This window comes from Galeopterus variegatus, unplaced genomic scaffold (genome assembly GCF_000696425.1).
Source record: "Galeopterus variegatus unplaced genomic scaffold, G_variegatus-3.0.2 Scaffold47, whole genome shotgun sequence".
NCBI classification, from domain to species: domain Eukaryota; kingdom Metazoa; phylum Chordata; class Mammalia; order Dermoptera; family Cynocephalidae; genus Galeopterus; species Galeopterus variegatus.
In genome coordinates this window covers 115,054-142,681 of record NW_007726158.1, presented here as the reverse complement: position 1 = coordinate 142,681, position 27,628 = coordinate 115,054, and the positions used below count along the sequence as shown (strand labels likewise).

Below are 27,628 nucleotides of genomic sequence, written 5' to 3'. Positions count from 1 at the left end.
AAATGATCTTGTGAGAATTTGACGATTTCTAGCTGAATGTCCAACTTTATCTCATGTAAAAATGTAGAGAAAGTCATGACTTTAAAAATTACTGACAAATAAAACTCTGTTCAATAGGTATTAGTGTTCAGATATTCTGCCAGATTTTTTCATGGTTCTAAGTGGCTCATGGGAGGCTAGATGTTGAAGAATGAAAATAATTATTAGGATGAAGAGATGGTGCATATTCACACCACTGGTGCAGACTCCTTGTTATATCTGTGCACACTGACTTTTAGTAAGATAAGACAAGCACACACTTAAATTCACTAAAAGTTAGTGGGAAAGGAGCAACTAAAACAAGACATAGTTTGCCAGGCAAAGGCAGAAGTTTACATGTTAGCTGGCATGCAAAATTATTCAATATCTCTCTCCCAGGAATCTATAAAAATCTGTAAATTGACATAAACTAAAACAATTTCTGTGAGGATAAAGATCGAAAGGGTCCCTAATCCACTTCCTCTCCCTTTGAGAATCAACACCGTTGAACATGTCTCATGTAGCCCCCAGTGATACTAGACAACAGGAAGGAAAACAGGGGTCCTGAGAGGAACCTTAACGTAAGGCAAATGTGAACTGGTGAGCCAAGTGTAATACGAGGACTTAGGAATCAGAAAGAGATTTAACTAATATTCCACCCCGACCTACCAAACCAAAGCACTCACTGTAGCGGAGCTTTTGGGAGCTGAGTGAACAGTAACAGTTACAGCACTAGAGCAGGGCATGGCAGAGGTGAAGGGGCTCTTTGGGGATAGGTTGCCATCAGAACCTGAACCAGTTAGCAGAGAACTACACTAGGGGCTGTGGAGGCTTGGAGTACTGTTGGGACAGCAGGATTGGTGACACTAACCCCTGGCCCCTAGTAGCTATGGCTGTAGCAAGAATAGAAAAGGGTTAACGAACTGAACAATTTGGGTGTAGTTATCATAGTGCAGCAGGTGGTGTCATTTGCTGGAGCGCCCAGCATTCTTGGTAGATATTGTATGGTCTTTCAGCCACGTGGAAATGTGTCTGAGTACTGACCACATCAGTAAGGTAAAAGTAATCAGGACTAACAGCTCGGACATGAACAAGCAGCCCTGGGTACGCTGGGACAAAACAGGCAAAGGGGTGATGAAGTGGGAGAGATTGTACTTTATGCTAATCTGGACAAGTGTGAATTCAGAGTCTTTATAATTTGGATGAAGAACCTGTACTTTTACTGTGTTGCAAGCTGATGAGACCTAGGGAATTTTAAGTTCCAACTTAAAGTAAATTAATATGAAGCCATGACAATTCTGTTTATTAGCAGGTTGCATGAGCATTCCATATTTACGGACTTAAAGGATTATGATTTAACCCCACAAGCTGCAATCCTTTATCAACAAGTCTTGCTTCAGCATAACTCATTTTGAATATAGGGAAATAAGTAACAGTTTTTTTGTTTATTTTTTCTTTAATCATGTTGATAACAATATCATTAGAGTTGTGCCTCTGAATAGATTCTTCACCGACATTATGAAAATGACATCGCTGGACAGACTCAAGGCTGATATTCACTTTCCTATATTTAGTTATATCCTCTACAACCTGGATCATGTGTAGTGACATGACCAAATGCATTGAATATTTTTATGGAAACTTCGACATAGATTTTTTTTTTCTGATGTGTTAATGTATCAATAAATTATTCATCTGGAATGACAGTTACAAATTACTGTCCCTGTGCCAAACATGAAGAGCAAAGTCATGGAGACATACCTTTCAATATGACAGTAACTTAACACTATTTTTCAGAATGTTCACTATGATTTAAATTACAAATCTTAGCTACAAAAGAGTAAATCGAAATATCAAAGGAATTCATTAAAATAATGAAACAACATGAGTGTATGCCATGGGAATATTAATAGTTATAATACTTCCATTTTGTACATCCATTTTCCCTACAACAGAAAATAGATTGTCTGACTGTAAAGTCAGAGGACTTGTTGCGGATGAAAGTGTGCTGCTTTTAGAAGAAAAAGTAGAAAGCAAGATAACAAAGTCAAGGTAACCGTAATCAACCAAAGTCTGCTAAATTGTAACTCAAATCCTAAGTGCAGGAACAAAAGCTTATCCTTAGTCCCCCAGTAGCTCACAGGCTTTATGTGGCTGAAAATGAAACACAAGAAGACTTAGACTCCCATAGCAGGGTCGGTATATGGCAAGTCATTCAGATGAACGGCTTCAGTTGAAGGCTTTCCTTTTTCTCTGGTCCTTTGAAATTAACAAGATATGTCTTAGTTTTTATATAATTTGCATTTCGAGAACCAAACGTTTCTGTGATGAAACTCAATTTTTAAATAGTAACATCGAATAAAATCCAAGTTAGCTGTTTTTAGGTATAACCTACTCCTAAGGCTATGACTATAAAGAGATGTTCCCAAAGTGACCACAGTGAAGTCTCTTCCCCCTTTTCCTTGTTAGAAAAGCAGGTATCAGTACCTGAGTTATCAAAAAGCAAACAATAGCCTCAATTTTGACCAATACACTTAAAAGAGTATAACATCAGTAAAGATAACCATATGACTGACCTACTTAGATTAAAAAAAAAAAAAATCTGTTTCCTTGAAATACACTGCAAACAAAAAAAAGTGAAGCAAAGCAGAGCAAAGCAAAATAAACAAAAACCTTTTGTAAGTCACCCTCCTCCCCAGAAAGATTTCACATCTTTGCAAGGAGGCAAGTGGAACTCCTTATGCTACTAGAAAGTTCTTCATTAGTTTGCTTTAATGCATCAGACTCACCTGGAGAGCTTGTTACAAAGCTGATTTCTGGGCCTTGCCCCCAGAGTTTCTAATTCAGCAGATGGCGCTCATAGATAATTTGCTTTTCTAACAAGTGCCAGGGCGTGCTTTGAGAACAACTGCTTTAAGGAGTGTTGGAGCTTTTACCGGAGAGATGGTAATTGTGTCCAGCAACTTTAGAGTTAGGAAAATCTAAGCTAGAAAAACACTTATATACTGACCTACCAAGTGTTACCTAGATGCCCGAGAGCCAGTCACTTAAAAAAGTTCAGTCTTTTGAGGTCCACACCTGCTTCCGGTAATGCAAGGACTTAAAAGTTTGGTTTGTACTGTTAAATTCGTCTTAAATTAATTTTGAAACAGAGTAAGCAAATAGATAAATAAATGAATGCATATGTAAATAAATACCAAAAACAATGCCAGAATTGAAAGTACAAAAAGTCTCTGAAGAAAATGAACATAAGAAGACAGTAAAAAAATGAATTGCTATTAAATCAACCAGCTTAGAAAGAAACTTTTATTTCTTATAATTAAAAAATGTGTTCTTTCATTTATTTGCAATTTTTTTTCTGAACCACAAGCTTGACATCCTCTTACTTTACAAAGAAACTAAGAAAGATACAGACCTGTACTTTCCAAAGCCAAAAAGAAAGTGCAAGTAACCCTCAAAACAATGGGAACATTGTTACTTAGAGGATTAAGTGCTCGGAATTTATTATGGTATTGTGGTTATAATGTACCCAGGAGATGATGGTGATGATGATTGTTAATGAAAAATATTGATAGTAATTTTAGGGAGGAAGAGGAAGTAAAATAAGAAAATCTAAATCTTTATTGTTTTTGTGGTGATAAATTGGCAAAGTATCCCTTCCAAAAAATGGATATTTTGGCTCTTGGCTATTTCCCAAAGTATGAGATTGAATTAAAATAAAAGTTCATATTCACTATATATCACAACCATAAATGTGTGAAACAGAGGGAAGCCAAATAAAAATTTACGTACAGCATAATAACAGAAAGATCAGTTTTCCTTGACTGTTGATTACTAATAAGACAAAATAAAAAGAGAAGGAGGCTTGAATGCTTTTCGGTTCTTAACAATTAACTGGTTACCAATATCTCATAACTAAACTTTGTACTATGAAAAATAGTCTAAATATTAAAGTACTTCTCATATAAAACTTTCTAAAATTTGAAACTTTGTTACACTAAATAACATAAATTAAATAAAGAAATTTTAAATTTTCTACTTCTAAAATAATTAAAAAATATGTCCAACGATAAAGTGCCAGCCATGTATTTCTCTCAATGTATGAAAAAACTGCTGCCTTATTTCTCATCTCTACACAAACCCATATCAAGAAAAATTATAGAAAATACACACGATGATTAATTTTTGAGAAAAGACACATAGCCATTGATGGGAGAAGAAAATATGTATTATACTATACAAATACAAAAGATGACTTATCTGTCTTGATTTCCCTAAGAATAATCTGCATTTCTTTCATTTATTGTGGTTTGTTTTGACCAGATATCAGGGCTATAAATATGATTACATGTGAATTGTAACAGATTTGGTATCAATATAATTATTTTTCAATATAATTATTATTCTCTAATAATTTGATGAATGCCATCCTTATATCCCTGCATACCTCTATAAAACAATGTGGAAGATGTGCTTCTAAAAATCATTCTTCTCCATATCAGGACATAATTATCAAAACTCTATAGCTTTTCAATTATTAAAAACAGTCTACAGGAGTACTGAAAATAAATTATGAAATCGAGTATATTAATGCAATACAAATGAAGAGCAGCATTAAAAGAAAAGTAGGCTATTTTCTATATTATTTGGAATAGAAGGATAAGGGATAAATGCTATATGAGGGTTACAACATAATCTACACTTAAGTTTTTATGTAGCCCTTCAACTTTAATATGATTGAAGTTGAAAAATGTTCAGCTAGTATAACAAAATTGTTGAAGTTCAGGAAACAATTGTGAGTAAAAGAGGAAAGAAGAAATTACTTGCTACATGAAAATACACTAGAGAAAATAATGCCTTGAGTAGTCTTTAAATTGCATTTTGAGTATCAGACCAGAACAATACATGGAACTTAAAATAGTTCTTTAGCTAGTCATTCAGTGTTATTTTCTAATTCTCACCCCAGGAAATTGTTTCCTGCTTCACCTGGGATTTGACTATGCAGAAAAACTTAATTTTGTTAATAGGTATGACATTTATAAATCATACTAGCATAAGATTCCTGACTATCATTCATAAGGTTTTTCTCTGCCTACTTCTTGGTGGATAGAGTAAGCATTAGCATGTCCATTTTACAGATTAGGAAACTCAAAGAAATTAAGGTAATTGCTACATCGTAACCCACACATAAATTTACTGAACCAATACAATTCCAGAAGGGAGAAGACAAAGGATTTGAAACACAATTGGGGATGGTTAGAGGTATTTAGCAAGGGAACACAGAAAACATGCAGAAAGTAAAGGGCTTCTAAGTAATAGGGCAATCTTCAGCAGGGTGTTATTCTTTTCCTACCTGCATAGCTAGAAAGACTTCAAATCTTCTATCATCTTGGCAATTCAGGGACAGCTGCATTGTGTACTAGGTATTAGCTGAATCTGTCTAAACTGGAGGAAAGTAATAGCAGTATCACAGAACTCTAAAGATCTGGTCAGGGGAAAGGTAGCAATAACAGAGCAGTGCCAATATAGTTAAATGAACCTGTCTCAATGATTTTTTTTGCTAGACTTTAAGAAACTGGAAATGTAAATGCTAGAAATTCTTTACTGTTGCTCTTTCAGCTCTGAAATCAGAAGCAGTAAGCCTGATATTCTGCAGCACATGAATAGAAGTGTATAATGCAAAAACATGGCAACAGCAAAGGACTGAAGACAGAATTTGGTCATATACCATGTGTGGTTCAAGGTTTCAGGGCCACGTTAGATTGCAGGAATTGGTAGTTAACAACAGGACCACATTAGCGACTCTAGGATGTCATTTGTAGTTAGCATGTGTGAAAATGTTTTCTGTGTTATAAACAGTATGTAATTCACTGTCATGTGTTCTCTCATTCCTTAGAGAGACCATGTGGCGTAGAAGAAAAGTCGAGAATTTTGAAAACGAATAAGTCTATGACCAATCAAAATTCTACATAATAGCAACATGATGTGTTGGGAATGTGAATTAATTTCAAAATGCATCCATTGTCTCCTGTAAAATTAAAAAAATCAGCCTTGAGTGAACATGTTGAAGATGAAGATTTATACACAGTATACAAAATTTTCCATTATATCAAATATTCCATATTAGGCATCATGATAATTGTTATCATCATCATTATTTTCTGGTTTTAATTATTGCCCAGTAAGTCTTGTGTAATATTTATAACAGAGAGAGACAGAGATAGAGACAGAGACACAGAGAAACTGTCTTAGTGTCGTAGTGCTGGTTTGACTGATCTGGTTCAAAGCATATGTGGAAGAATTTTGTGCCTAAATAGGGACTACTGCTTTTTGTCTCTATGTGTGACATATAATACTGAAGCAGTTGGCACACCTAGAAGCCCCAAAAGGGTCTCAGATTTTGGTTCAATGCTTTTCTCCTAAACAATTATTTTCCTGATGTTATTAATTGCTCCTAATATCTGTGTGAAAGTAAAAATTAAATTAAAATTCATTCACTGCCCTGTAATTTCTTCACAGATCACATTTGAGAACATGGAGAATAGGTATTTTGGTGTGATTTTGTGTGTGTGTGTGTGTGTGTGTGTGTGTGTGACCGGTAAGGGGATCGTAACCCTTGGCTTGGTGTCGTCTGCACTGCGCTCAGCCAGTGAGCACACCGGCCATCCCTATATAGGATCCGAACCCGCAGCCTCGGCGCTCCCAGTGCTGCAGTCTCAGAGTGGGCCATGGGGTCGGCCCTTGGTGTGATTTTTAGATAGTGGGGCTTTATGTTCTTTTATCTTTGCTGAACATTGTCACAATTTTGTATACCTTTCTTCAACTTTTATGTATCCTAAGTTTCAATGCAATTTTTAATTATATAATTTCTGCATTACTTATTTTATGAAACTCTTGCATGTTTTAAGAGAATATCCAGACTTTTAAGCATTAGTATAAACCCAATTATGATATAAGCAATTTCTTCTTGGGCATTTATTTGTATACACAGACCTGCATAAAATGGTAAAATGAGGAAAACATTAGAACCAATAATGTAAAAAAGTTTCCCATAAGTATCAAATAAAACAAGGCCATTGAAGATGTATAAAGAGAAAAAAATATAATTGAGGAATTTTGGATCCAGCAACTCCATTTATGGTATTGTTTCTTTATAAACTTCACATTTATACTTTTATTCTGTAAATATCTTATTATGACTCAAAGCAAACTAGCACTAAAAATTTGAATTCATTATGCTCTGATGTATAAGAAGTGAAAGCTGACTGGAAGCTTAGCCATGAATAAATTTGAAGCCAAGCTGATGAATGTGAAAGAGAAAGCAATTTTGGGAGAATGATACGTTATCTAAACAAAAAGGAGAGCTAAAATTTGAAAATTTTTAAAAAGAATTATGCTATTCTTTACATATAGACAGTGATGTTATATGGGGTTGTACATTAATAGGTAGTCTCTTTACCATAATGAAGGTATAGAAATAGTTATGGGGGAGGAGGCATCACCAGACTGACAAACTGACAAATGTTCCCTGAGCCTCATTTATTTTAAGTTTTGTACGAAGAACAGTGAAGGTGAAACTGGGAAACACCTTTGGTAGAAAAGAAATAAAATTTTTGAAAACATTTTTAAGTTAATTGCACATATTTTTAGTTCAGAAACCATTAATTATATTATACCCTGGGAATATGTGTTAGTAATGAATATCTAAAAAGTAAGCGTCTATCTGGTTTATTGAAATTCATTCACTTTCTACCCTAATGCACCAATAGTAGTGGGGTAAGGTAGAGATTACAAGTGATACTAATTTCTCCTCGAATATAATTGTATCGGGTTTATTAAAATTGGCTGATATGTTGTCTAACCTCCTTCCTTCTCAGTGAGTTTCATTCTCACAACAGCCAGTGTTACCACTCACTCTGTGTTAACGTACACAAGCAATACAATGCAAAGCAAATCCAACTCATTGTTCTAGATTGACCTGCAGCTATGGGGCTAAGTTTGTCTTAGTTTAACTAAGTTGTTAGCTGAACAGCACCATACTATAGACCACTTAAAACGTCCACGCAGATTCCTGTGCCTTTGATTAAATTTCGTTCATTAAAATAATAATAATAATAATTAATAATAGTAATAATAATAAGAGGATGAGAAGAAGAAAGACAAAACCAAGGTTTTAGAAGAAAATGGAATGACAACTATTCCAAATTATAATTATACCTCATTATAAATTTTTACATACAAACTACTCTGAAAGTGTAACTTTAAACATAAATGTAAGCATTGTAACCCTTCATCAAACATTAATCTTTCAAAACATTCATAGAATTAAAATAAGATGTCTCATGGTTCCAATTTTACTGTATTATGAAATGAAATTATTTGGAAAAGAACAGCTTCACCTTCCAGGGACATCGTCTTGCATACACATACCAATATTTCACTGCGTGACACCCCATAAAAAAGAAATTCTGGACAAAATGAGTTTAATAAATGCAGGGAAATATTTCTTTTACAAAATTCCTTAAACATAAATGGTGTCTTTAAAAGAAAAAAAAAGAGAGAGAGAAAAAAAAAATTGATTACATTGTGCTCCAGAAAATGACAGGTCTAGGCAAACAGAGGTTTTACTGTGGAGCTCAGATAAAGTGTTCTTGTGCTTGGAGTTCCCAGATGAGTCAACATTTCCAAAAACCACTGACAAGATGTCTACAAATACAACCTAGAGATGACCAGGAAAATGATAACTATTTCATTAAGGAGATAGCTAGGCAATCAAAAAGTATCCTGCAACTGAAAGTATTCACAAAGCCTCCGAAGGGTCAACTTTAGAGTATTCTGTGATAATATTGCAAAGAAAGATTTAATTTGAAATAAATAGTATAGATAATTTTACACCAAAGTGGTTTTGTAGTAGTTTTTACCACCAAAGACATTCTTCATTTAGTGTCAATTTGGCTAGCACAGTAAAATGAAAATCATTAATAAATTTCAGAATTAAATAACTTGAGCCTGAAATTCTTTATGCCCTCAAAGCCTTTTAAAATCATTGTTTATGGGCCGGCCCGTGGCTCCCTCGGGAGAGTGTGGTGCTGATAACACCAAGGCCATGGGTTTGGATCCCATATACGGATGGCCGGTTAGCTCACTGGGTGAGCATGGTGCTAAAAGCACCAAGCTAAGGGTTAAGATCCCCTTACCGGTCATCTTTTAAAAAAAATAGTAAAATAAAATCATTGTTTATAATTATTGTTTGACACACAGAATATGCTAAGAAAATCCAAAAATAGAAATCACATAAATTCAAATTACCAATTTGCCACACCCATTACAATAAAAATTAGCAAATATCCTGAAAGTGGTGTTCATACTATGCAAGATCCTGCCTCTTTCTTTTACCTTGGAATGTGAAAGGTAGAAAAGCATTAATGAGATGCCTTTGATCTTATCTGTTGTTACTTTTCCCTTGATTCAGAGATACTAATACGTAGAATGAGGGAAAAAAAATGTAAAAAGAGACCAGACCAGTGATATAGAAGATTCCAAAAAGAGAGACAAATAGAATATGAAATGGAACTCAATGAAAAAAACATAAAACATAAGCTCCAGAAAATAGATGGTCTGTCAAAATTTATATTACCAAAATGATGCAAGAAGTAGAAAACTTAAAAAGACCAATTACTGCAGAAAATGAAAGATGATTAAGTAGATATCACTCACGAAAATACCAGGATAAGATGGTTTCATAGATGAGTTCTTGGAAATACTTATAGCTCCAATCCTATTTGAACTATTCCAGACCACAGACAAAAATTTTTCCAATTAATTTTCTGAAGAGTGCATAATTTGCAAAATATTACAAGTAATAAGCCCTGAATCAACATAATTTTTGAGTAAAGATGTAAAAAAGGTAAGTAATACTATTTACAACAGCTACCAAAAAAATGAAACACCTAGGAGTAAATTTCACCAAGGAGGTGAAAGATCTTTACAATAAAAACTAAAAAACATTACTGAAAGAAATTTTAAAAGGCACAAACAAATGGAAAGATATACCATATTCACAGTTTGGAAGAATTATAATATCATAAAATGTTCATGTTACTCAAAGGAATCTACAGATACAACACAATCCCTATCAAAATAACAAAGATATTCTTCACAGAAACAGAAAAAAATATCTTAAAATTTGTAAGGAACCACAAAATACTGTGTACAGCCAAAGCAGTCATGAACAAAAAGAACAAAGTTGGAAGCACCGCACTACCTGACTTCAAAATATACTACAAAGCTATAGTAACCAAAACAGCATGTCACTGGCATAAAAACAGGCAGGTAGACCTATGAACAGAATAGAGACCCCAGAAATAGATCCACCTATTAATAGCCAACTGATTTTTGACAAAGTTGCCAAGAATATACAGTAGGGAAAGGACAGGCTCTTCAATAAATGGTTCTGGGAAAACTGGATATCAACATACAGAAGACTGTAAATACTCCCCCATCTCTCACCATACACAAAAACCAACTTAAAGTAAAGACCCAAATTTAAGATCTACAACTAGGAAACAGCTAAAAGAAAAATAGGGTAAATGCTACATGAAATTGGACTGGGGAACACTTTTTTGAATTAGACTACAAAGGCACAGGCCAAAAAAACCAAGCAAAGACATACAAATGGTATTACACTGTACTAAAAACTTCTGCACAGCAAAGGACACAATCAACAACGTGAAGAGACAACCTACAGAATAAGAGCAAATATTTGCAAACTATGCATCTAACAGGGACTAATATCCAGACCAAATAAGGAACTCAAACAACTCAACAGCAAAAACCAAATAACCCAGTTAAAAAATGGGCAAAGTACCTGAAAATGGTTTTCAAAAGAAGACATACAAATGGCTGCAGACACATGAAAAAAATGCTCAAAATCACAAATCATCAGGGAAATGCAAATTAAAACCACTATGAATGATATAATCTCATTCCAGTTAGAGTGGCTATTATTAATAAGACAGAAAATATAAAATGCTGGCAAGAAGGAAGAGGAAAGGGAAATCTCATACATTGTTGGTGGTAATATAAATTAATACAGTCATTATGGAAAACAGTACAGAGGTTCCTCATAAAACAAATAATAAAACTACCTATGACCCGTCAATCCCACCACCAGCTATATTCTTAAAGGAAATGAAATCAATATATTGAAGAGGTGCCTGCACTTCTATGTTCATTGCAGCACTATTCACAATAACTAAGAGATGGTATCAATCCAAATGTCCATCAGTGAATGAATGCATTAAAAAAAGCATGGTATATATACACAATGGAATATTATTCATCTATAAAAAATTAAATCCTGTCATTTGCAGCAACATGGATGGAACTGGAGACCATCATATTAAGTGAAGTAAGCCAGGCACAGGAAGACATATACTTCATAATCTCACTCATATGTGGAATTAAAAAAAAAAAAAGTGGTTCTTATAGAAGTAGAAAGTAGAATAATATTTACCAGAGGGTGGGAAAAGAGAGGGATGGGGAGAGGGATGAAGACATGGATTAAAGGGTACAAAGTTACAGGTAGGTAGGATGAATAAGTTCTGGTGTTCTAAGCTGACTAGAGCTAATAATATTATATTAACTATCTAAATAGCTAGAAAAGAAGATCTTGATGTAATCACCACCACACACACAAAAAAGATAGCTATTTAGGTGACGAATATGCTATCTATGCTAAGTGAATTACTGTACAATATATGCATTTATTGAAACAATACACTTTACCCCATTAATGCATTAAACTAAAAATTAAGATTTAAAATAAGTAGAATATAGCAATTGAAGGAAAGAACACTATATTATAAAAAAAATAAGATATAGTCTAAAAAGAGAAGGTTGGATCAATATCAGAACATTTGTTAAACTAATTCAATACATCCAAAATTTTAAAAATGGTATCATATTATTATGCTAATAATATAGCTTCAGAGACATTTAATCAACTATATTACTTATTTTTAATAATTGAAGGAAATTACTTAAATATGGAAAGACCATTTACTGAATACCAACAGCAATAATGGAACAGATATCAAAGTACTAAAGTCTTTACATTTAAATTCAGAAACATGACTTGAGATACTTGCTATTGCATTTGTATTAAACATTTTCTTGGAGAGCCTTGTGAATGCGATAAGAATAGAAAATAAATACTATTAGTATTAGTTATAAAGACAAAATGTTTTCTTTAAGGATATGACCTATAAATAGCAACAGATGCTAGAAAAAATTACTATGTTAATAAGAAAATTTGAACATGATAAATGTGCCAAATCAACATATTTTTTCCATTTTAATAATAAGCACTCAGAATGGGGACATATCCATTCATAATTTCTATAAAAACCTATAAAATATGTTAGAATATATTTAACAAGAAAAGCACAAAATCTAAACTCAAAAGTCTAAAAAATCTTATTGAATATCCATATAAAACAAAAGAGAATAGAATGGAATGACATACCATATTCTTGTATAAAGAGGCTAAACCTCACAAAGTATTCCTTTCCTTAAATTAATTTTTTTAAAGTAGCTTCAATTATAATTCCAATAGATTTTGTTTTCTATTGAATTGAATATGATGATTTTAAAATTAACATTACAGAATAACTGATGGTGAATAGCCAAGGAATGTATGAACAAGTAAAATAGTGAGCAGACTAGTTTACATGTCAGAACAAACTATAACATCATTGTAGGCATCAATTAGGTAGTAACATAAGTATACGAATAGTAAGTAGAACAGAATAGAGAATTGAGGAAAAATGCCAATATATATGATAATTTAATATACAGAAATTAGACATTCTAATTATTTGGAAAAATAAACTGTGACACCAATGGTAATCCTTATGGAGGAAAATAGTGTAGGTGTCCTATGTAATGTTAAACAATGATATACATTCCAGATAAAAGTCTACTATAAAAAAATGAAATGAAAATATCTCAGAAGAAAATGAATGTTACATGTATAACAGGATGGGTATATCTTCCTTACCAGATAGGAAATTCAGAAATTATAAGTAGTTTACTAGATAAAAAATTTAAAATTATTTTGACCAAAGTCACCAAAATAAAAACATGTAAGAAAAATCTGAAGAAATTGTCAATAAAAATTTATTTCTATAATATTAAAATAGGTTAATACCTACAAACAAAAACTAACATGAAAAAGATAAACATCTCAAAAAATGGGCAAAGATTTGAACATTTCACAGATTTTAAACTGATTTTACATTGAAAGAGCAATCTGGCAATATAAAATTTAAATAGAAGTACACTGCTATCAACCCCAAAATTTCATGTATTAGAAACTTAATCCCCACTGTGACAGTATTAAGAGGGTGGAAAATCTTATTATGGTAATTGAAAGGTGGGGCCTTTGCCAGGTGATTAGATTGTGATGACCATGCCCTTAGTGAATGGATTGATCCATTCATGGAGTAATAAGTTGATGGTTTAATGGGTATTAATGGGCATGATTCTGATCGATTTATAAGGAGAGCAAGTGAGTAGATAGCACTCTCAAAAGAAATAAATTTTGTTTCTTTATGAATTACTCAGTTTTAGGTATTGTGTTTTAAGCAACAGAAATAGGCTAATAGAGAAAATTTGTATAAGAAGTGGGGTGTTTCTAACAATCAATACCTGAAAATGTGGAAGTGGCTTGGGAACTGGGTAATGGGTAGAGGCTGGAAGAATTTGGAGGAGTTAGGTAGAAAAAGCCTAGATTCTGGTGAGAGTTTAGAAGACAAAAAACAGGGAAAGTTTGGAGCATCGCAGAGACTGGTTAAACAGCGGTGACCACAATGCTAATAGAAATATGGACAATAGCACCAAGCCACCACCGAGGTTGCCAGCATGACAGGCAGCATGTGGGACCCTGGTAAGCAGTCCTGCCCCCAAGAGCCTGAACCACCACCACCGAGGGCACCAGCATGACAGGCAGCCATGCAGTCAGCAACACTCCCTGTCATTGACAGACACCTGTGCTGAATTAGTGGGCCAAGACAGCAGCCACCATAGCAACTGCTGCCTCAAGGGTGGCTCATTGCCACGCCAGCAGCCACTGCCACCTCACAGGTAACTGACTCACTGACCACTCATCAGCATAGAAAGAAGGAGAGTCACCAGTGGAGCCCAGGGAAAGAGGAAAGAGAAAACCAACCCAGGGTCACCCATTGAAATCAAGGAGCACTGGTGTATACCAGTCAGAGTCAGGTGAAGCTAGCCATGGTGCTAACAGGCCTGCCCAAGAGCACCCACCATAACTTAAGATTGACAAGACTCCATGGCACTACCCTCAAAAATTCAAGAGCTTGCTTACATTCTGATGAACCAATGTAGTGTCACCAACCTCAGCAAGTAAATACTAAGTGCTTCAGAGATTAGGCCACAGAGGCACTTTAACGCAACTCCAACTCTGAATTCAGCCAAAGTACCTATGTGGAGACTACACTACTGTGTCTACCTGGAACTGACATTAAAATACCCCATTTAACCATAATTATAAAACACATCTATGAGAGGAACTCCCTTTCCTCAAACCCCACCCTAAGAGTATAAAGAAAAACAACTGCTCTACCAGATGACTAAACACCAATGTAGAGATACTAGAAATATGGAAAAACAAGAAAATATGATACTACCAAGGGAATACAATAATTCTCAAATACCAGATCCTTTAGAACAGGAAGTCATTGAAATGACTGAAAAGGAATTTCAAGCAACAATTCTAAGGAAACTCAAGGAGATATAAAAAGACTCAGTTGACACAACAAAATGAGAAAAAGTATCCAGCACCTGAAGGAGGATATGTACAAATAAGTTAATGCCCTAAAAAAAGAAAGTAGCAGAGCTAGTGGAGCTGAAAGAATCATTCAATGAAATAAAAAATCATAACAGAGAGCCCAAACAGTAGGCTAGAACAAGCAGCAGAGAGAATTTCTGATCTTGAAGATGACCTTTTTGAAATAACCCAGGTAGACAAAAAAAAAAAAAAAAGAAAGAAAGAATTTTTAAAAATGAAGAAAATCTAAGAGAGATAGCAGTCAACTTTAAGCACACAAATATTTGAATCATGGGTGTTCCAGAAGGGGAGGAAAAGGAAAAGGCAGTGAAAATATATTCAATGAAATGATAATGAAAACCTACTCAGGAATAGGGAGAGATATGTATTTTCAGGTCAAGGATGTTCAAAGATCCCCAAACGGATTCAATCCAAAAAGGTCCTCTCTGAGACACATTATAGTCAAATTGGCAAAACTCATAGACAAAGAGAGAATCTCAAAAGAAGCAAGAGAAAACTGTCAAGTCACCTGTAAGGGAGCCCCTATCAGACTAACAGCAGACTTTTTTTTTTATCAGAAACCATAAAGGCCAGAAGAGAATGGGATGATATATTCAAAATACTAAGACAAAAATTGCCAGCCAAGAACACTACACCCCACAAAACTAACCTTCAGAAATAAAGGGAAGATAGCATATTTCCCAGACAAACAAAAACTGTGGGAATTCACCACCATACAACCAGCCATACAAGAAATCCTCAAGGGAACACAGAACCTGCTATGATAAATAACCATAACTACCATGAATACACAAGAAAGAACAAAACTCACCAGTAGAACAAAAATGCAAATGATAAAGAGAAAAGAATTTTATCTGACCACCTCAAGAAACCAACAAATAGAGAAGGAAACCAATAAAATGAAAAGAAAGGAACAGAAGATATTTAAAATATCCAAACAAAAATCATTGAAATGCTAGGAGTAAATCAACACCTTTTAATAATAAATCAATGTAAAAGGATTAAATTCCCCATAAAGAAATGATGGACTGATTGGATAAAAAAGATAGACCCAACAATATAGTGTCTTCAAGAGACTCACCTTACCTGTAAAGACACACACAGACTAAGAGTGAAAAGGTGGAAAGAGATATACCATGTAAATAAAAACCCCAAACAAGCAGGAGTAACTATTCTTATATCAGATAAAATAGACTTTAACCAAAAACCATAAAAAGAGACAAAGAAGGCCGCTATGTAATGATAAATGGATCTATCCAGCTAGAAGACATAACAATGATAAATATATATGCAGCCAACATCAGAGCAGTCAGATTTATAAAGCGAACACTTTAGACCTAAAGAAAGAGATAAACCCAAATACCATAACAGCTGGAGGCCTGAACACCATCCCCTCAATATTGGACAGACCATCTAGGCAAAAAATCACCAGAGAAACACAAGATCTAAACTGCACTTTAGACCAGTTGGACTTGGTAGACAGAACATTTTGTCCCAAAACCACAGAATATATTATCATCACCATGTGGGATATTCTCCAGGATAGACCACATGTTAGGTCACAAATCAAGTCAAAACAAACTTTTAAAAATTGAAATTATTTCATATAGTTTTTGAGACCCAAATGGATTAAAACCAGAAATCGATAACAAACAAAACTCTGGAAACTATGCAAATACACAGAAATTAAACAACATTCTCCTGAATGACATATGGGTCCAAGAAGAAATTAAACAGAGAAACAAAAATCCTTGAAATGATGAAAATAATGACATATCACATCAAAAGCTGTGGCATACTGCAAAATCACTAGTAAGAGAGAAGTTTATTGCAATAAACACTTACTTCAAAAAGAATAAAAAAGACTGCAAATAAACAACCTAGTGCTATACCTCAAAGAACTAGAAAAAACAAAAATAATCCAAAGCCAAAATTAGTAGATGGAAACAAATAATTAAGATTAGAGCAGAACTAAATGAAAAATAGAAACCCCCAAAATGATACAAGAGTTGGCTTTTTGAAGGATAAACAAAATTGACAAGCCATTAGCTAGGCTAACTAAAAAAAGAAGAAAGAAGGCTCAAATAACAAATGTATGAAATGAAAAAAGAGACATTACAACTGGTACCACAGAAATACAAAGAATCATCAGAGACTATTACGAACAATTCTATACCAACAAATTTGAAAACCTGAACGATATGGACAAATTTCTGGACACATACAAAGTACCAAAACTAACCCAAGAAGACACAGAAAACCTGAACAGACCAATAACAATCAAAGAGATTGAAGCTGTAATCAGCAGTCCCCAACAAAGAAAAGCCCAGTACTGGATAGCTTTACTGCCAAATTCTAACAAAACTTTAAAGAAGAATTAATACCAATTCTCTTCAAATTAATCCAAAAAATTGAAACAGAGGCCATACTCCCAAACTCATTCTATGAGGCAAACATTACCCTGATACCAAAACCAAAGACACAAGAAAAAAAAAAAAAAAACTATAGGCCAAAATCTTTGATGAATACAGATGCAAAAATCCTCAATAAAATATTAGTAGACGGAATACAGCAACACACCCCAAAAAACTATACATTACACTCAAGTGGGATTCATCCCAGGGGTACAGTTTAACATTGATTGGCCTGTCAATAAATGTGATACAACACATCAATAAAATCAAAGACAAAATAATAAGGTTATCTCAATAGATACTAAAAAAGTATTTGACAAAATTCAACATCCCATCATGATAAAGACTCTCAGCGATTTAGATATAGAAGGAAAGTATCTCAACATTAAAAGCATATATGACAAACCCACTGGACAATATTATCCTGAATAGGGAAAAGTTGAAAGCTTTTCCCTTAGGATGGGTACAAGACAAAGATGCCCACTCTCACTACTCCTATTTAACATAGTATTGGAAGTACTATCCAAAGCAACAGGGAAGAGAAAGAAAGAAAGAGCATCCAGTTTGGAAAATAATGAAGTTGAATTGTCCCTGTTTGCAGATGCCATAATCCTATATTGAGAAAAGCGTAAAGACTCTACAAAAAAAAACCCAAAACAAACAGTAAACAACAACAACAACAACAAAAACATCTTAGGGTTGATAAATGATATCAGCAAAGGTGCAGGATACAAAATCAACATGCATAAATCAGTAGCACTTTTATACTCCAACAATGAACTAGCAGAAAAAGAAATGAAGAAAGCTAGTCTACTTACAGTAGTCAACAAAAAATAAAATACCTAGGAATAAGTTAACCAAGGATGTGAAAAATCTCTATGACAAGAACTGTAAATCACAGTTGAAAGAAATTAAAGAGGATACAAGAAAATGTAAAGATATTCCATGATCTTGGATTGGAAGAATTAAATTGTAAAAATGTCCATACTACCCAACGTGATCTACAGATTCAATGCAATCCCCATCAAAATACCAATGACATTATTCAGATATGGAAAATGCAAACCTAAATTTCATATGGAACAACAAAAGTCTTCGAATATCCAAAGGAATCCTGGCAAAAAATTAAAAATAAAGCTGGAGACATTATACTACCTGTCTTTCAAATTATACTACAATGCTATAGTAACCAAAACAACATGGTGTTGGCATAAAAACAGACAAATGGACCACTGGAACAGAATACAGAACCCCGAAATCAGCACATATACCTACAACCAACTGATCTTCAACAAAGGCACCAAGAACTCACACTGGGGAAAAGACTACCTCTTTGATAAATGGTGCTGGAAAAATTGGACATCCATATGTAGAAGAATAAAATCAGACCTCTCACCATATACCAAAATAAACTCAAAATGGATTATAGAATTAAATATACATCCAAAAACTGTAGAACTCCTAAAAGAAAATGTAGGGGAAACACTTCAGGAAGGAGGACTGGACATAGACTTTATGAATATGACCTCAAAAGCACAGGCAACTGTTTATAACAGATTATATCAAACTAAAAAGTTTCTGCACAGCAAAAGAAACAATTAACAAAGGGAAAAGACAACCAACAGAGTGAGAAAAAATATTTGCAAAATATGCATCCAAAGGATTAATATCCAAAGTATTCAAGGAACTCAAACAAACAGTAAAAAAACAAGTAACACAATTAAAAAATGGGCAAAGGAGCTGAATTGGCATTTCTCAAAGGAAGATATATGAATGGCAAACAGACACATGAAAAAATGCTCAACATCACTCAGCATCTGGGATATGCAAGTCAAAACTACATGAGATATCTCAAGTTACATTGGCTATCATCAAAAAAACAGAAAATACAAATGCTGGTGAGGATGCAGAGAAAGGGGAACCCTCCTGTACTATTGGTTGGACTGTAAAATGGTTCAGCCATTATAGAAGATGGTATGGAGGTTTCTCAGACAACTATTGATAGAACTGCTATGACCCAGCAATCCTACTGCTGACTGTATACCCAAAGGTTTGGAAATCATCTTGTCAAAGGGACACATGTATCCCATGTTTATTGCAGCTCTATTTACAATAGCCAAGAGTTGGAACCAGCCTAAATGTCCATCATCAGATGAGTGGATAAGAAAAATGTGTTATATTTATACAATGGAATATTATTCTTACATAATAAAGAATAAAATACTGTTATTTGCAGCAATATGGTTGAACTTAGATAAAATTATGTTAAGTGAAATAAGCCAGGCACAGAAAGAGAAATACCGCATGTCCTCAATTATATGTAGGAGCTAATAAATAAATAATAAATAAATAAATAAACAAAGAAAGAAAGAAAAAAGAAAGAAATACGGACAGTAAAGTCTATGCTGAGACAGTCTTAGATAGAAATGAGAAAGAACTTATTGGAAACTTGGGCAGAAGACTTCCTTGTTATAAAGTTGCAAGGAACTTGGCTCCATTTGTTTGTGCCCCAAAGTTTAATGGAATATGGAACTTAAAAGTTATGAGCCAGAGCATTTGTCTATAGAAATTTCTAAGCAGCAACGCATTCAGTCAGCTGTGTGGCTACTCACAATAACCTGCACTGAGTTATGGCAGCAAAGGCATGAGGTAAAGCCGGAATTTATAATTAAAAAGAAGCAGAGGCTAAAAATTGAAAAACTCTCATCCTTGTTGCAGAAAGAATGAAAAAATCTATTCAAGAGAGGAATCCAAGGGTGTAGTCCAGAGACCCTTAAGAGTGTAGTCTAGCAACCGTTTGCTAAGATCAGGACAGAGGTAGGGATTATCAAGAGAATGGAAAAAAGACCTCGAGGGCATTTCAGAGATATTTAGGGCTGCCTTTTCATCACTGGCCCAGCCAGCCTGAGGCACCCTCCACAGGCTTACTGCCCAGGGCCACCATCGGATGCTGCTCCCCACACCCCTGGCTGCTTTGGCTGCTATGGCTATGGCTAAATTGGCTACAGGTGTGGTTGGTCCACAGCTTCGTAAACCACAAGCTGGAAGCTTTGGCAGCATCCACATGGTGTTAGGGCTGCAGGCTCACAGAAGGCCAGAGCTGCGAAGGCTTTGGGAGCCTTCACCCCAGTTTCAAAGGATGTATGGAAAATCCTGTGGGCCCAGAAAGAGATTTGTCATGGTAGTGAAGTTGCTGCAGAGAGCCTTAGCTAGAGCAATGCCAAATGGAAATGTGCGGTTGGAGATGCAGCAGAAAATCCCCACCAATGCCATGCCTGGTGGAGCCATGGGAGTGGGACTACCACTGTGGAGACCCCAGAACTGTAGAGCTACCAGCATGCTGGGCCAGCCTGGTAGAGCTAAAGCATGGCCGGAGATCAGGAAAGCCACAGGAGCAGGTATACTCAAGGACTTGGGCACCCAACCTCAACACCAGTTTGCAGAGAATGCTGAACAGGGGGTCAAGCTATATAATTCACCAGCATTGAGAATTAATGCTGCCCTGCTGGGTTTTGGACATGTTTAGGATCTGTTACCCCTTTCTTTTGGCCTGTTTCTTCCTTTTTGAATAGGAATACATACTATAGTTTTGTCCCACCATTGTCATTCTGGAAATAGATAACTTGTTTCATTTCACAGATAGACTTTGGACTTTGGAGCTGAAACAAGCTGAGACTTTGCAGGTAGAAGGAATGAATTTACCTGTGAGAAGGACATGAACGCTGTGGGCCAGGGTGGAATGCTATGGGTTGAATTGTGTCCCAGAAAGTTTCATGTATTAGAAACTTATTCACCACTGTGACAGTGTTAAGAGAGTGGACAATCCTATCATAATAATTGAAAGGTGGGGACTTTGTCAGGTGATGGGAGTTTGGATGTGTTGTCCCCTCCAAAACTCATGTGGAAATTTGATCTCCAATGTGGCAGTGTTGGAAACTGACTGAGTCATGGGGGCAGATCCCTTATGAATGGATTAATGCTCTCCCTGGGGGAGGGAGGATTAATGAGTGAGTTCTTGCTCTATTAGTGCCCACGAGAGCTCGTTGCTTAAAAAGACCCTGGCACCTTTTCTCTCTCTCTTGCTTCCTCTCACCAGGTGATCTGCTTGTACCCACCAGCTGCCTGCCACTTTCTTCCATGAGTAAGCAGCAGCCTGAGGCCTGTGCCAGATGCAGCTATCCCAGAATTGTAAGCCAAATAAACCTCTTTTCTTTATAAACTATTCAGTCTCAGGTAGTTCTATTATAGCAACACAAAATGGACTAAAAAACCAGGTGCTTAGATTGTGAGGACCATGCCCTAGTGAATTGATTGATCCATTCATAGAGTAATAAGTTGATGGTTAATGGGTGTTAATGGGCATGATTCTGATGGCTTTATAAGGAGAGCAAGTGACAATTTAGCTCTTTCTTGCTCAGTTATCCACCATGTGATACCTTGCATCTCTGTGGATAGTCACCACCAAAATGAAGGCCCTCACCAGATGTGTACCCTGGACTTTAGACTTCATCAGATGTGTTCCCTGGACTTTGGGCTGGAAAACAGGGATAACTTTTTACCACTTTTAGAACCAGAAGGTACTTATCTCTACGGAGATAAACAAGATTTTTAATAAGTAAATAAAAAGCTATAATATATAACTGTAAAATGAAATTTCCTAAACAACAAAGGCAAATATTCAAAAGCATAGAGTCATAAAAATGATACATGCAAAGTCCAGAATTGAAAGTATCCATAAGTCTTCAAATCAAAAGGTTGTACAAAATTTTAAAATGGATTCACATTTAGACACCTCAGTTTGAAATGCCAGGACAACAAGGATAAAATGAATATTTCAGGAACTTCTTTTACAGATATTTACAGATTGGTACATACTTTCTATTAGTAACACTGTTTCCTAAAACACAATTAAACAATTACTTCTGTGTTCAAAATAAAAAATGATTTTCAACCCTTAATTCTGCATCTAGCCAAACTAGTACTCAAGTGTAGAGGTAAAATAAAATCATTTTCTGTCATGCAAAAACTCTGAAAATTTACCTTACAAACATGCTTTTTCAGGAAGTTGTGTGAAGAACATCAGAAAGAAAATATTTATACCTAAGATCTAAGAAAGCATGAATCTAATTCAGATGAGCAGAGCAGGGAAGATAGAGGTATAATAGGCCTAGAGAGCAACCAATTTATGATAGGAGCAAAAGGATTGAAAAAAATCTTCAGGGGAGAAAAGCATATCATTACAAAAAAGCTACAGATAAAATCATGGTCAAATATGAAGAAAATAGTCTAAATTCAAACAGGAAAGCAATAGGTTTCGAAAATAAAAATGGAATGAATATAAAGCAAATGCATAAGAATTGGAAATATATTTCAGATACACTTTTTAAAAAGGCCTGTTTTCTCTCTTACTAGAAAAAAAAGAAAGGCAATCAGAAACTTCTGGGGAAAAAACTATAAATACAAAGTATGATTTAAAAACAGATTAGACCAAAATGATTTGGGGCAGGTCTACAGAAGATTCTGTCCAAAGTTGAAAAATCAAGAATTAGCAACATGCATACACACACATCCACAAGCATGCATGCACACATGCTTCAAAGTAAACCCAAAAGGATAAAGAGGTTAGAAACCACTGACGAGGTGTAAGAAAAGGGACTTTTATTTTATTATAAGCCCAATTTTCCTTTTTGATTTTTAAAAATATCTACATAAATTAATTATTTTTTAATTTTACAAAAGGAACTAACACACATACAAGGTTATTTCAAAGTATTCATGGAAAGATTTGTATTATTTTGTAATTATATTTTTCCACAAACTTTTTGAAGTGCCCTCATACATACATATCACAACATGTCTCTTCTTTAAAATTAATTTAAAAAAATTATTTGATGTCCAACAAACATCAATTTAGACTGTCAACATGAAATTATTTATATGTACCACATTCTATAAATCTTTAGTCTTAGTCTAACACCAGAATGAGAGCACAAAGTATCTTCTTATAGAATAAATGGTCCACATTTCCCCAAGGGAACACATTTTTTTGAGAATAAATTGCATTCACAATGTTGCATTATTACATTTATTTTAGGACTACAGGCTAAATCCATTAAACTTGTAATGATGGTTATTTTTTCTTTTTCTTTTTTCTTATTTTCCCCCTCCCAGGCTTACGGGAAAAGACTTATTTTCACAACTACTATGTCATTAGAAGTATTGTTAATTTACTACTGTCTCAAGTCTTTCCATCTCTAATCTATATTGATTTTCTGTCCTGAACACAGAAAGTGTGCATTTTTACTGCTTCGGCTGCAATATGTTTTCTTTTGGATATTTTTTCTCTTAGAAAAATTGAATAAAATTGGCAAAATCACTGTTTGAACTTGGATGAATGACTTCCTAGAAATGACTTAAAGGAGTGCAAAATGTTTTAGGGAGGCAACATTAGTAGTTAGAAAAGCATATGACCTGGACAATGAACAGAAGAAGTGCTCCTCGTTTATTGCTGTTTGTTATATTCTCCATGGAGAACTCAGCTCCATGAACAATTAAAAATCAAATCATGGCTGATCATCAGCAAACAGTAAATTCCAGAAATGCATACTTTTTTTCTCCCCCACTTAAAGTGAATATGTGATTCTTTGCTTTTACGGACCCACTAAGGTGTCTAATAAATTTTCTAAATTGCTGTATCAGAATTTTTGTTTGCTAGTCACCATGTGGCCCCTATATCATCCCCAGGATGACACAGGGCTCCTTTCCTTTAGCTTGTTGGCTCCAGAGAATGCAAAGTTAAAAAAGTCAAAGCAGGTGACACCGTGTCTGAAACTGACCTTCCCTCACTGGAGAGAAAGAGGATGTATGTCAATTTACAAATCGACAATCACTGACAACTACATAGATTACATTTTTTAAAAATTGTAGTAAAAAACTTGGCGAGGCCTAAATTGAACAGCAAAAATCAGAAATTACCATTTAAAACTTTAATACACAGGCTAAGAAAAGTATTCAATTCTCTTATTATTTGGGAAGAATGAGTAGGAATAGTATGACATAGGCTTATACTTTTTTATTCTTAGAACACAAGAAATAAAGATTCATGCATACTGGCATCTCTTTCTAACCATCTCAGCCTTGCTTCATCAAATCAGCCTTAAGCACATTATATTAATCTGTTGATTTTTTTAGTAACAAAACAGAAAACCCATCTCAATATTTCCCATTCATTTGATTTTAGAATTAGTTATTGTAGTTAGTCAAAACTGATGTCATTGAAATACTCTACATTAGATCTCTGACAAAAGTAAAATATTCATCACTAGGCATTTTCTGTTCTTATTTCTTGAGACATGAGGTAAATTCCCCATTAAATACAGTGTTAAACATATAATCCTTTATATAGGAATGGCAGACCACAACTTAAAATCTAAATCCTCTCCAAATTGAAAATGCCATGACAAATTTTAAATTTGCCCACAACTTAACAAAACCCTTTTTCATTTATCATATAGATTGTGTCTCTCTACACTGTGCTCCTGAGAGGCAGCTCCATATGGGGGTCAGGAGCATGGGTGTGGTGGTCAGGAGGACCTGGACCAACATTGTAACTCTACTTAATTTCTTAGTCATATGAGTCTGGACAAAATTTGTGTGAGACTGATGTGAAGTTTACAGTATTTGTAGAGAAAGATGTCCAGGAGAATTGGTCATGAAATTAGTAAGAAAAAAGAAATATGATTATTACAAATATTATTGTGATTTAGTGTACTGTCCTTTGTTTTATAAAATTCAGGTAATGTATTTTCAGCTACTTTGAATTTATTTCTAATTTTGGGATTGGGTTTGTCAAGAAGGAAGGAAGGGAGGGGAGGAGGAAGGAAGGAAGAGAGAAAAAAAGGAAAGAAGGAAGGAAGGAAGGAAGAAAAGAATAAATAAATAAATCTTTTGAGTGTTTCAGCAGTATTACCAAAGGGATATTACTGGCAACAGGCCAGTGTGGGGATCCAAACCCTTGACCTTGGTATTATAACACCATCCTCTAACTCAGCTAACCAGCCAGCCCCCACATTTTTTTTTTTTTTTTTGAGTTGTAGCATCTTAAAAGGGGCAGAGATAGTTCAGTCAACATCTGGACCACTTTGCTCTATTTTAAATTTCCTTTCAGAGTATTGCTATGCTATACAGTCTAGTATTATTTTCAAATAATAAGAATAATAAGAAGAAAATATTATAGCTAATATTTATTGAACACTTTTTAAACACCAAGCATTGGTATAAGGACATTTCATAGAATATGCCACTTGCTCCTCAAAATTGACATCTGAGTTTTTAAACTGTTCAAACATTTTGATCCACATATAGATTTTTATCCCAAGAACTCCATAAGAAATGGGGATGAGATATTTGTATGATGATATTCAGAGAAACATTATTTATATGAACACAATCATGGAAAGAGAAAAAGTAAATTAAGAATTTGTCATGAAATGGTTAATAATGCGTCAATTCATTAAAGCATTATGAATTAATATAATTATTACTTGCATTTTAAAGATTGGAAAACTAAAGACTGGTTTGGTGAAGTTGTCCAAAGTGACACAGAATTTAGCAGATCCAATATTTCAACCCTGATATTAGGACTTCAGAGGACCTACTCCCAGCCACTATGTGAGTACTTTGCTTTCTATAATGAATCAAATTACAGTTCATGGAAAAAAATGGATGGTACTATCATATCTTGTACAATGAAAAACTTCATTGTGCAACAGAATACATTCCACTTTTTACAAGAGTTAGATTGCTTCCTAGCCTCAGAGAAGACATGCACTGGTGTCTGGGCATGCACCTGGAGAAGAGGACTGTGGACTTCTCTCGTCTCCTTAGCCAGACACTAGATATCTTGGTGACATCCACCACCGTATTGCCTGTCTCAGTACCAATGATCTTTATCCATGTTCCAGATGACCGAGAGTGTGGGTCATAGGAGGCCACCTTTTATGAGAAGAAGGCTTTCATGAAACCTGAGAAGGCCTGCTGGTTTGTCCTGAATAAGGCAGAGCCTTAGCAGCACTATCTTATATAAAAATGCTTTTGCCACAAACTTGTTTCATAATTTAAAATAAATGCCTATAGACTTTTTCTTTGTCAAAAATAGGAGAAATAGAAAAAATGATGACACTAAAAAAAAATCTACATTAATGAAGAGCAATAGCTGAGATCTGAGGCATGTACGAAAATAAAGAATTCTAAGTTATGGTTCCCATAGCAACTGCAACACAGTTGCATTTCACTTTTATGTTAAGTAAGTTTAACTTGAGTGGGAATGCAAAATACTTTCTCTGAGAAAAAAAGAGAATTATGGAGAACACAGAGACAATGCTCCAGAATATTCTAGCTTTCAAGTATGTCAAATATTAGCTCTGATGTGTATTAATATTTCCATACCCATAATATGCATTCATTTGTTTTGATTTCAGACTATCTTTATTCAACCTAAAAAATATAATTATTTAAAGTGAGAAAAAAATTTCCATTAAAATTTGTTCAACCAGGGGCCATGACATTATAATTTAAATATATGGTGGGACAGTTCTACTTGTAATTATAAGAGAATATTTGCTGAAAATAAAATTTATGAAAACACAAACTGATTAAATTCACTATGAAGTGCTTTAAACTTGACATTTTCAATTACTGTTGATGTAATCTGAAACCATGAAAATAAATATATAGTGCTTGAGAGGGTACACATATTCTTAAGAGAGGGTATACACATATTTTTTCAATACCTTTGTAGTTTACATATCTTTGTTATTTCAGTAAGATAAAAAAAAAAGTAGGAAGCGTACTTACTCCTGTTATGTAACGAGGTCGATATTGAATAGTTCCAAATAAACCAAGAATGACGATAATAATATGTACAAAATTTGCCAGGATAGGTGCCCACTGATATCCAAGGAAGTCAAATATTTGCCTCTCCAGCACACAAACCTAGAAATAGCAACACAGGAGGGATAGATCAGCATATGTGAGAAACACCATAGTGATGAGAGAAAAAAAAAGATCACACTGACGCTATAATTAGCAATTATAATTGTTTTACCATATCTGGCATTTGTCTTTAACTCTAAAAGTGAGAAAGACATTTTCAGGTATATTTCAAAGGAAAACTATGGAAGCTGTGGATCCATAGACAGCTACAGTCCTTTCAGGTATGATTTTGTGGAGGCATCAGGCAGTATTCACAGGATGTTATCTGTGCAGTCACAGGATAAATTATATTGTCATGTGCACTGTCAAACACTTGAAGACATCAACCAGC

At 34.6% G+C, this 27,628-nt stretch overlaps 1 protein-coding gene across 1 annotated transcript in view; it reads right to left on the bottom strand.

Annotated features, from left to right (window-relative positions):
* NKAIN2 (Na+/K+ transporting ATPase interacting 2) overlaps positions 1-27,330 on the bottom strand; it is a 546,946-nt gene extending 519,616 nt beyond the window's left edge. Inside the window, exon 1 of the mRNA XM_008572446.1 lies at positions 27,160-27,330. The gene's annotated coding sequence lies outside the window, so the exon portion shown is untranslated. The remainder of the gene's footprint in view (positions 1-27,159) is intronic.
* Positions 27,331-27,628: the final 298 nt, after the last annotated feature.